Genomic DNA, 13,103 nt, shown 5'->3' on the forward strand with positions numbered 1-13,103 from the left:
CTGTTCAGAGAGTTGTTGCTATTCCTTTCTTCGATCTCCTGTTGGGTTTGTAGGTGTTCAGAATGGTTTGATCCCTATCCAGCTGAATTCCTGAGAGGAGACGAAATCCAGGTCTCCTACTCCTCTGCCATCTTGCTCCGTCCCCCTAAAATAATTTTTAATAAGTAGGCCAGATGTATGATTATCACAGCTCACAGGTTTTAAAATTATTTTGTTAGGATTTTTAAAAGCATCTTAAATGTTTTGACCCTGGGAGGGAAAAAAGTGTTTATTTTGTTAATGTTTTCAATAAGTTCTTCCTTTTGCCTATCTTTAGAATTTTATCTTTATGATAATCCTTGTCTTCATGACACCATATTGTTATATTTTCCAGAATTATGAGTATTATTTTTTTATGCCTTGAATCACTTTGTCTCCTTACACATCAGAGAAAGAATACTCCTTCAAGACTGCTCAGATAGCAACTCCTCTCCCTGACTTCTTCATATAGAATTAATTGGAAAGTCATTTATGATCTCATAACACTCTATAAATATTTCTACAGTATTTTACTCTATGATATCATAATTATTCCCTTCTGTATCTATGTTAGATACATACTTCCTGACTTACTCATCATCATCATTATTGACAAGAATGATAAAAATGATAGTTATGATGTATTGAGTGTTCATTGCATACTTGTATTACAGCCCTTCTGAAAATAATAATAACTCAGTCATCACTGTATCTATTTTACTAATGAAAAAAAATTAGCCAAATTCACACAAATATAAATGTGACAGTTACAGGATTTAAATCCAGGTAAGCCTGACTTTGTAGCCTAGAGACTCTTTAATTACTACGTTTAAGCCTAGCTCTGTGCTAGACAATCATGCTTTTACCATATATTTTTGAACCGCATTAAAAATTAAACTCAGAGATCATGTGGGGGAGAACTTTTGTCTAACCATTGTCAAATAAGTACATATTGCATATTAGTAAGGTCCAGATTAATGAGGCCTAGGCAGAGTTCTAGTGGTGTTGTTAGCAAATGCTATTATGATCTATTATTATAGTTAATAATAATCATAATTACAGTCTGAACTATATCTCTTGGTTACATAATTTTCTCTGTCTCAGCCCAGAGCACTAAAGTTAACAAAGAGATGGTATTATCTGTTGCTTATAGTTGCAGGTATTTTAGACCAATGGAAGAGTTGAGGGAAAACTAAAAATCCTATACCCAAGTCTAATTTTTTGTGACCTAAAATGAAACAAAACCAATTCGGAAGAAGTCATTTTAGTAAAGGTTGAGCCATCCCTTAGGGTCATGCTATCTAGAGGAAGACAAATTTATATTAAGTACCTACTACGTGCTAAATAATTAATCCCATTAGTAAGTAAATGATTTATCTCTTAATTCTCTAAGAGATTAGGAAGGCAAGCCATCATTATTCTTAAGGTATCAAATGAAGAAACTGGAATGTAAAAGTCAACAGATACAAGGTCACCTGGGAGACGACAGAAAATAGGTCTTGACAAGAATTTTGGCAGGAGAGCACTGCAGTGACCTGAACCAGAGTCTGTCCTTGCCCCTCTTTATGGGAGAGCAGAGTAACAGGATGGGGACAAATCTTTGGAGTGTGAATGGTAGAATCTTGCTTACTAGTGGGCAAGATCACTAGCAGTCTACTCTGACCTTTCTATGGCCAAGACTTGAGTATCTAATGTTTAGTTACAGTTTTCCATTTCCTTTTATTCACACACCAAGATGTTCTTTTCCTTGGGTGATTACCAGTGCTAGAAAAAATTATACTTGGGGAGGGGGCAGATCTTATTTTTTTGGACTTGAAACTGAGTGCTATGCTATCACTGTTTACAAGAGAGTTCTGCATTGAGGATTACTGTCAGCAAGCTAATATTTATATTGCTGTTCAGCTTCCTGTTTTACATACACACACACACACACATCTGTGCTTTGAGATTATTTTGGGAAAAGGTTACTGGTTCAAAACCAAATGTGCATGCTCCTGGACCAAACTACCTACTCTTTTCTTCAATAATAATAACAACAGAAACTTATTTGTGTTTAGTGTGCTACTCTTATGCACACTCATTCAATTTTCAAAAGCCTATTTAGATGAAGGATTGCTGCTTCTGTCTTAGGAATGAGAACATTCTTTAGAAATGTGTTAGTTGAGATTATTTTGGTTACAGAGACAGAAAGAAGCTCAATTTGTGCTAACTTAGGCAAAATGGAGGATTTATTGGAAGGATTTCACAGAATCAAACAAAAGAAATAGATAAATCTGGGTGTCAGAGTCAACAAAACTCAGGGACTTCACTCCCACTAGGTCTGTGTCCACCTGTTGCTGTGGCTTCTTTCTGCATATTATATTTATTCTCTGTCATTGCAGAACAACTGCCTCAATATTGTAAAAACATAAGTGCTGACAGCTCTCTGGTTTTACATCTTGTAGCTCACCTCACAAAAAGCAGACTCTTTCCTTAATGCAATTGAAATATAAATTCCCTGGAAAGAACTCTGGTTAGCCCAATTTGGGAAAGGTGCTCATTTCTATACTAATCAATGTGGCCAATGGTTGAAGGGTGGGATAAAACTTTTAAGAGTGTGAGACTTCTAGGAAGATGGCAGGGTGGGAGGATCCTGAGCTCACTTTGTCCCATGGACTCACCTGGATAACAGCCACATCAGTGCAGCTAACCCAGAAAATGACCTTAGACTAACCGAACAGGCTTTCCATAGTTAATTGTAGGGAGGAGGCTGCATTCAAAAGGGTAAGAAGGGCAGAGGCATGGTCAGGAGCCAAACTCCCTGCAAGACTAACCAAAAACAAGGGGGATAACAACACATGGAGAAAGGAGATCAGTAGACCCCACCCCAGGCATGCTAAGCAGCAGGTATCTGCACTGAGAAGACAAGTCCGCATAATATTTGGCTTTGAAAACCAATGGGTTTTAACTTCATGAGTTTTTACAACCAGTGGGGCTTAACTCCAGGTACTTTAAAGATTAGTAGGCTTAGTTCTGGGAGAAGTAGAGGACAGTAGGAAATTGAGCTCCACCCCTTGGACAGCATAATAAACAGCCCTGCCATGATAGAGCATAAAAGCAGCAGTTTGAAAAGTGCCTGGGGAGTACATGCAGATTTATTTACTAATCTCAGAACACATGCTGGAGGAACACAGATCTTTAGGAGACTTCTCTGAGAACAAAATTTCTAGTGGGTGCCATTTCTCCCTTTCCCCTCCACCGTTCAACTTTGATAGCTGGACACTTGTGGATTTAGCATGAACACTCTCCATCTACCTTGCTAACACCACCTGCATTCTCCTGCAGACTTGCCCCATCCAACCCATCCCACTCAGCAGGAGACCCTACAAAAGGGCTTCTTCCACATCATATCCTATAAGTAACCCCAACAGGGACCAGCACCACTCCAAAGACACTCCAGCCCTAGGGAGAGGAGAAGATAACCACACATGCCAGTACACTTGCAGTTCCAGCAGCCAGACCTTAGAACTTTCAGTGCAGAGAGTGTGCTCTGCCAACCAGTGTATCTGTAGCCTTGGCAATAGGCATCTGGTCTAACTGCTGGCCCTGCCCACCAACAAAAGCCTTTCAAAAGCCAAGGTAGGTCACTGCTTTTGAAACCTGACACAGCCAACAACAAGCCCATGACAGCACCAAACTGGCCCCTTAACAGCACAAGTACCAAACCCAGCCCACAACAGGCAGAAGGGGCCATTGCAGCTGACTGGACTGAAGGCAAAAGAGGCTCAGACACAATAGTAGGGTACATGCAACCCACATAGGAGACATCCCTGAAGCATCTGGTTCTGATGAACGGGGGACATTGCGGTACAGGGCACCACAGGACCTCTTCTTCATAAGGCCACTACTTTCTATATCAGGAGACATAACTGACTTTCCTAATACATAGAAAGAAACACAGAGTTATACAAAATGAGGAGATAGAGAAATATGTCCCAAATGAAAGAACAGGACAAAACCATAGCAAAAGAAGTAAATGAAATGGAAATAAGCAATATGCTTAATAAAGAATTCAAAGTAATCGTCATAAAGATACTTACTGGGTGGCTCAGTCAGTTATGCATCTGCCTTCAGCTCAGGTCATGATCTCAGGGTCCTGGGATTGAGCCTCTTGTCAGGCTCCCTGCTCATCGGGGAGTCTGCTTCTCCCTCTTCCTCTCCCTTTGCCCCTTGCCCCCCCACCCCCCGCTCATGCTCTCTCTCTCTCTCAAATTAATAAAATCTTTAAAAAAAAAAAAGATACTTACTGATGGGCGCCTGGGTGGCTTGGTCAGTTAAGCGTATGACTCTTGGTTTCAGCTCAGGTATGATCTTAGGGTCCTGGGATCAAGCCTGGCATTGGGTTCGGTGCTCAGCACTGGGTCTGCTTGTCCCTCTCCCTCCCCCTCTACTCCTCCCCCAACTCGTGCTCTCTCTCTCTCTCTCAAATAAATAATAAAAAAATAGATAGACAAAATCTTTAGAAAAAAGATACTGAATTTGAGAAAAGAGCAGGGGATTTCAGTGAGACCTTCAGTAAAGAGCTAGAGAATAAAAAGAAGAACCAATCAGAGATGAAGGACTCAATAACTGAAATTAAAAATACACTAGAGAGAATCAATAGTAGATAAGAGTAGGCAGAAGAACAGATCAGTGAAGCTGGAAGACAGGATAATGGATAGCAACAAAGCTATCAAAAGCTAACAAAGCAAAAAGGAAAAAAAAAATAAAAAATGAGAATAGGTTAAGGGAAATTAGCAACATCATCAAGTGTAATAACATTTGCAGGATAGGGATTCCAGAAAGAAAATAGAGAGGAAAGGGGGCAGAAAATTTATTTAAAGAAATAATAGCTGAAAACTTCCCTAATGCAGGGAAGGAAACATACATCCAGATCTAGGAGGCATAAAGAGCCCCCAAGGAGGTCCACACCAAGACACATAACAATTAAAATAGCAAAAAAGTAGTGATAGAGAATTTTAAAAGCAGCATAAGAAAGTAGTTACATATAAGGGAAACCCCATATGGCTATCTGGTAATTTTTCAGCAAAAACTTTGCAGGCCGCAAGGAAATGTCGTTATGTATTCAATGTGCTGAGAAAAAAAAAACAAACCTGCAATAAAGAATACTCTACCCAGCAAGATTATCATTCAGAATAGAAGAGTTAAAGAGGTTCCCAAACAAAAATTAAAAGAGTTCTTCCTTGCTAAACGAGCTTTACAAGAAATGTTAGAAGGAACTCTTTGAGTGGAAAGAAAGGGCCGTAATGAACGAAGAAAATTATGAAAGGAAAAAAAATGACAGGTAAATACAAACATAATAAAAGTAGTAGATTAATCACTCATAAAATCAATATGTAGGTTAAAGCACCAAAGCAGTAAAACTATAAAAGTCAGAGGATTCACAATATAAAAGGACATAAAGTATAATATCACATACATAAATCTGGGGGAGGAAGAATAAAAATTTAGTAGTTTTAGAAGGGTTCAAATTTAAGTGACCTCTACTTAACATGGACTGCTATATACATAAGATGTTATGTATGAGCCTAATGATAACCACAAATAAAAAACCTATAATAGATACACAAAATTTAAAGAGAAAGTAATCCAAGTATATCACTAAAGAAATTCATCAAACTGCAAGGGAAGAGGGCAAGAGAAGAAGGAAGGAACAGAAAAGAAACTACAAAAACAACCATAAAATAAGTAACAAAATGGCAATGAGTGCATACCTATCAGTAATTACTTTGAATGTAAATAGACTAAGTGCTCCAATCAAAAGACAAAGGGTAACCAAATGTATAAAAAAAGCAAGGGTCATCAATATGCTGCCTACAAGAGACTTACTTCAGGCCTAAAGACACATGCAGATTGAAAATGTAGGGATGGAAACACAATTATCTTGCAAATGGAAGCAAAAAGTAAGCTGGGATAGCAATCCTAATTTGGACAAAATAAGCTTTAAAACAAAGACTGTAACAAGAGACAAAGAAGAACACTGCATAATGATAAAGGTAACGATTCAATGAGAGGATATAACAATTGTAAATATCTATGCATCCAATATTGGAGCATCTAAATACATAAAGCAACTATTAACAGACACACAAAAAACAAATTGACAGTAATAGAATAATAGTAGGGGATTTTAACACCCCATTTACATCAGTGGATAGATCATCTAGACAGACAAAAAAATCAAGAAGGAAACAGTGACTTTCAATAGCATGTTGGATCAGATGGACCTAACAGATATATACAGAACATTCCATCCAAAAACAGTGGAATACACATTTTTTTTTCAAGAGCACATGGAACTTTTTCTAGCATAGATCATGATAGGCCACAAAACAAGTCTCAATAAATTTAAAAAGATTATATCATACCTCTCTTCCAAGCACAATGGTGTGAAACAGGAAATCAATCACAAGAAAAAAATATGGAAAGACCACAAATACATGGAGGCTAAATAACATGCTACTAAACAGTGAATGGGACAGCCAAGAAATCAAAGAAGAAATAAAAAATACATGGAGACAAATAAAAATGAGAAAAACAATGTTCCAAAATCTTTGAGATGCAGAAAAAGCTGTTATAAGAAGGAAGACTAGAACAGTAAAGGCCTACCTCAAGAATCAAGAAAAATCGCAAATAAAGCAACCTAATCCGTATATCTAAAGGACCTAGAACAAAGAAGAAACAAAGCCCAAAGCCAGTAAAAGAAAGGAAATAATAACAATTAGAATAGAAGTAAGTGAAATAGAAACTAAATAAAAATAGAACAGATCAGTGAAACCAGGAGCTGGTTCTTTGAAAAAATCAACAGAATTGATAGACCAGACACATCAAAAAAAGAAGGAAGAGGACTCAAATAAATAAAATCAGAAATGAAACAGAAGAAATAACAACTGGCACCAGAGAAATACAAAGGATTATAAGGGAACATTATGAAAAATTATATGCCAACAAATTGTACAACTTAGAAAAAATGGATAAATTCTCAGAAACATGTAACCTTCTAAAACTGAATCAGGAAGAAAGAAGAAATCTGAACAGACCAATTACTAGCAATGAAATTGAATCAGTAATCAAAAAACTCCCAACAAACATAAGTGCAGGATCAGATGGCTTCCCAGGTGAATTCTACCAAACATTTAAAGAAGATTTAATACCTCTTCTTCTCAAACTATCCCAAAAAATAGAAGAGGAAGGAAAGCTTCCAAATTCATTCTGTAAGACCAGCATTACCCTGATACCAAGACACTACCAAAAAACCCCACAAAACAAAACAAAACAAAACAAAAAAACCTACAAACCAGTATTTCTGATGAACTTAGATGCAAAAATCCTCAACACAATATTAGGAAACTGAATCCAAAAATACATTTTAAAAAATCATTCACCATGATCAAGTGGGATCTATTGCAGGGATGCAAGTATGGCTCAGTATTCACAAATCAATCAATATGATTTATCACATTAATAAGAGAAAGGACAAAAACCATATCATCATCTCAGTAGATGTAGAAAAAGTATTTGAAAAGTACAGCATTCATTCCTGATACAAAATCTCACAAAGTAGGTTGAGAGGGAACATATGTCAACATAATAAAGGCCATTTATAAAAACTCACAACTAATATCATCCTTAATGGGGAAAAAATGAGAGCTTTTCCTCCAAAATCAGGAACAAGACAACTTTTATTCAGCATAATACTGGAAGTTCTAGCTACAGCAGTTGGACAAGAAAAAGGAATAAAATGCATCCAAAGTGGTAAGAAAAAAGTAAAATTTTCACTATTTGCAAATGATGTGATACTCCAAAAAACTATTAGAACTGCTAATTAAATTCATTAAAGTCTCAGGATACAAAATTAATAAACAGAAATCTGTTGCATTTCTATACAATAATAATGAAGTAGCAGAAAGAAAATTTAAGAAAACAATCCCATTTACAATTGCACCAAAAAGAATAAAATACCTAGGAATAAACTTAACCAAGGAGGTGAACAATTTGTACTGCAAAAAGTATAAAACATGGAAAGAAATTGAAGATGACACAAACAAATGAAAGATATTCTACACTCATGAAGTAGAAGAACCAATATTGTTAAAACGTGTCTACTACCCAATGCAGTCTACAGATTTAATGCAATCTTTATCAGAATACCAACAACATTTTCACAGGACTGGAACAAATAATCTTAAAATTTGTATGGAACCACAAAAGACCCCAAATAGCCAAGGCAATCTTGAAAAAGGCAATGCTTGAAGGTACCACAATCCCAGATTTCAAGATATACTACAGAACTGTAGTAATCAAAACAATACAGTACTGGCACAGGAATAGACACATAGATCAATAGAACAGAATAGAGAGTCCAGAAAAAAAATCCACCTTTTTATGGTCTGTTAATCTATGATAAGGAGACAAGAATATACACTGGGGAAAAGACAGTCTCTTCCACAAATTCTTTTGGGAAAACTAAGACTACATGCAAAAGAATGAAGCTGGACCACTTTCTTACATTATACACAAAATAAACTCAAAATGGATTAAAGAGCTAAATGTGAAACATGAAACCATAGAATTCCTAGAAGAAAACATAGGAAATATTCTCTTTGACAACAGCAGAGAAATATCTTTCTAAGTATGTCTCCTGAAGCAAGGGAAACAAAAACAAAATTAAACTATTGAGACTAAATGAAAATAAAAAGCTTTTGCACTACAAAGGAAACAATCAATGAAACAAAAAGGCAGTTTACTAAATGGGAGAAAATATTTGCAAATGATATATCTGATAAGGGGTTAATATCTGAAATATGTAAAGAACTACACACCTCAATACCAAAAAATCCCACAAATAATCTAATTAAAAATAAGCAGGGGACATGAATAGACATTTTTTTTTCAAAGAAGACATTTGTAGGTTTCAAAGAAGACAGATGACTGACAGACATGTGAAAAGATGCTTAACATCATTAATCATCAGGGAAATGCAAGTTAAAACTGCACAATATATCACCTCACACCTGATAAAATGGCTAAAATCAAAATCAGAAGAAATAACAAATGCTGGTGGAGATGTGGAGAAAAAGGAACTCTTATGCACTGGTGCACTGTTGGTAGGAATGTAAATTGGTGCAGCTACTATGGAAAATGGTATGGATGTTCCTCAAAAAATTAAAAATAGAATTACCATATGATTCATTAATTCCACTACTGGACATTTACCCAAAGAAAATTAAAGCCCTGATACAAAAAGACAAATGCACTCTGTTTATTGCAGCATTATTGACAATAGCCAAGATATGGAAGCAGCCCAGGTGTCCATGGATAGATGGATAAAGAGGATGCTACTAAACACACACACACACTAGAATATTATTCAGCCATAAAAAAGAATGAAATCTTGCCATTTGCAACAACTTGGATGGATCTAGAAGGTATAATCCTAAGTGAAATAAGTCAATCAATGAAAGAGAAATACCATATGATTTTACTTATATGTGGAATTTAAGAAACAAAAGAAATGAGAAAAAAAAAAAAGACACAAACAGGAAACCAGAATCTTAAATACAGAAAAAACAAAACCTGGTGGTTGCCAGGAGGAGGTGGGTTGAGGTGGGTGATGATGTAGAGGAGATTAAGAGTACATTTATGTTGATGAGCACTAAGAAAAGTATAGAATTGTTGAATCATATTGTACACCTGCAACTAATATAATACTGTATATTAATTATACTTGAGTAAAAGAAAAAGAAATGTATGAAAATATGAAAAAAAACCCCACCATATATGAGTATGGCAGTCTCTGTGCAAGTATCTAGTTTAAATGTGAGAAGAAGCGACCTTTCCAAGAAGGGGTGAGTTGCAAGGCAGATAAAGCAGTTATCTATTCCAAGAAGGTGTAGATAATTGGTCTCTAAGACACATAGTAAGTGGCAGATAAGAAGCCCAAATCCAAAGCTTTTCCTTCCAAAGCAAGTGTATTCTCTTCTATTTTATTCTGATTAATCACATCCAAAGAATCACCCCACTATTTGATTAGGCCAATCTCTGCAAATTGTCCTTTCCATGGTAGACTCATCCAAGGCTGATACCTCATTCATTCTTATCCCTCATACCTGGAAAACCTTCTCCAACTCCTACTTGTTCTTCCTGGTCTCCATATTTTTTAAGATATCATCCCTGGGAACTCAACCCAGTAGGGGGTCTCCCTCTCCTCCATTATTCTACAACACATATGTTTTACCCTAGCATTTTTTTTTTATATTTTGATATTAATTTGGATTCTTTAGTTTTTTGTTGTAAGGGTACAACTTTATTTATTTTTCTTCAAGTAGATTATAAGCTTCTTGAAATCAAGGAACATATCCTAAATGCCCATCTCCATAACAGGATTTTTAGTATGAGTCTGATATTATAAGATTTGCAGAGTTAACAAAATTCAGTTTAACAAATATTTACTTTCTATGAGCAAGCAACTGTTCTCAGCACTGGATTAATTGCTTTGTTTCATTTGTTTTTCACATAACATGTATCAATAGTTTATAGAAGGATAGTTGATCAGTTATATCTACTCCTCTTTTCCTGATTCCCTCCCAATTCTGTTCTTACTCCCAACATGCACACTGTGAACTAGTCGCACCAAATTGCTTATTAGTTCATGAATATGCAGTACTTATTGAAGCTTTCAAGAAATGTGCATTCATTTTTCTTCTGTCTGAAATGTTTTTCATTTCATCTTAAAGCTAACATTAACCTTAATCAACCCTGCCAGAATCAGATCAGAGATCTTTTCTCTAGGAAATTTTGCTGACCATCACTTTGGCTTATAGTAGACTGCCATTACACCATATATATACACATACATACCCCATACCATACCACTCTTTTACTATTACTTATTACTGTTTAGAAAAGAGTGGCTGTAGAAACAAGGGTTCATTTTCCTGGCATGCGTAAAAAATTGGGCAAGGAAATAGCAGCCAGCTGCAGATACGCCCAGAATGCTCTCAGCTACCATCTCATAATTGAAAAGTGTCACTCTGAGGGGGAAATGGCCACTCAAGGCAGCGGCTGTAGCAGACTGGTGTTTGTCAAACTACATCTTGCTATTTTTTAGACTGGTTCCTGATGAACTTTTCCCCTTCCTTCTGATTGCTTCTCTGCTGCTTACCAGCACCATGGGGAATTAGTGTGGCTACTTTGTTGTTGAAATATGTTGGTTGGATTTTCTTCCTTTTTGCCTTCTCTTTCTTGGGGGGAGAAAAAATGATCATGGAGTAGACACTGAAGAATTCAATCCTATGTAAGTATTCCCAAGATGGCAATAATTTGTTTTTAAACACAGAGCCCCTGGTATTTCATTTTTAATAACATCCTGTAATACAGATTTTTTCTGATTTTTTTTGTTTGTTTGTTTATAGCCCTGGTGATAGAAGTTATTAAAACTATCTGGTTGAAGTGGTGGGGGAAGTTGGGACGATCAGGCTAACAAGGAGCCCAGAACTTTGTGACTTTAGTGCTTCAGAGCCTAGGCATGCTATATATATCTGTCCACATGCTTTTCAACCAGGAAAAACCATTGTCTGATTTGCTTAGAATCAACTTTGACTTTCCCTTTCTTGCATCCTACCCTGAAACATAATAGTGGTCTTTTAGTTGTTCCTAGCTGAAGCCAGCCGACCTGGATTCAAGTCCTACTCCTTCCTAGGTTGATGATACTAAGTAAATCTTTTAATGTTTCTGATTTCTCATTATCTCATTCCTAAAATGATACCTAGTTCACTGGGAAATCAACAATATTTATATCAAGGGGTTACTGAAATTATCAGATTAAATGATGAATATTAAAATGTTTAATAAGACCAAATATTAAGGAAAGAGTTTTCAGTTGTTTCTGTTAATCAGTGATTATTTTTTCATATAATTGTGGATGCTTCTTTTTCCAAGTTATATGTTTGCTCAAGACCAGGGAGAGAACTTCCAGCCAAATGCTCATTCCACTCAGTTCCCATAGTTCATGTAGTGCTTCTCATTGGTCCTCCATAATAGAGATCTGGCTATAGCTAAACTGGCCTCCTTACCAAAACCTGAAAATCTCCTGAATTCCTCTCCCTCTAATATTTTTTCACACCAGCTGTGCATTCTGCAATGCTCCTTTTATATTCTCTTACTGAAATCATACCAAGCCCTGCACATACCAAGCCTTGCCTGTATTCACCATCTTGATTTTCTCTCATAGTCCCTCCTGGTTATTCTCTTCCCATACTTCCAACTTCACCCTTTCCTAAACATTTGTAATGTATACAGGTGGGCTTATTTTGTATATTTTGTGGTGATACTTATCTTTGCAAATGTCCATGCTTTACATCTTCAACTAAGCAGAATGTTGTGAGCTGGGTCAGCATTTGTAATTCAATTCTTTCCTAATATCTAACTCTTTTTTTAGTATTGGCATGGAAAGCATGGTAAATAGGTTTCTCTTGAGGGAGAGGTTGGGCACTGCAGTGGTGAGTGGTTTGTTATCACAGTGTAAAGAGAGCACCAGATACTTCAGGGAGTCTGTGCTGCTCTAGCATGAATGTGGCAGTTAGCAGCATGGAACCTGGTCAGCCCTGTTTGAGCTCAAGTCTCGGCTCTACCATTTTCTAACTCTGTGAACCTGGCCAAGTTTCCTAATCCCCCAGAGCCTCTGTTTTCTCACCTGCAGGATAAAGATAACAATAGGATGTATCTCAAAAAGTAACCTGTAGGGGTGCCTGGGTGCCTCAGTCAGTTAAACATCCTATTCTTGATTTCAGCTCAGGTCATGATCCCAGGGTTCTGGGATCAAGCCACACATTGGGCTCCTCACTCAGCTTGGAGTCTGCTTGGGATTCTCTCTCTCCCTCTCCCTCTGCTCCTCTCCCTGCTCTCTCTGTCAAATAAATTTTTTTTTAAGATTTTATTTATTTATTTGACAGAGAGAGAGACTGAGAGTGTGTGCAAGCAGGGGGAGCAGCAGAGGGAGAGAGAGAAGCAGGCTTCCTACTGAGCAGGGAGCCCAATGAGAGGCT

Source organism: Leptonychotes weddellii, chromosome 14 (genome assembly GCF_054177405.1).
Source record: "Leptonychotes weddellii isolate Sample4059 chromosome 14, ASM5417740v2, whole genome shotgun sequence".
NCBI lineage: Eukaryota > Metazoa > Chordata > Mammalia > Carnivora > Phocidae > Leptonychotes > Leptonychotes weddellii.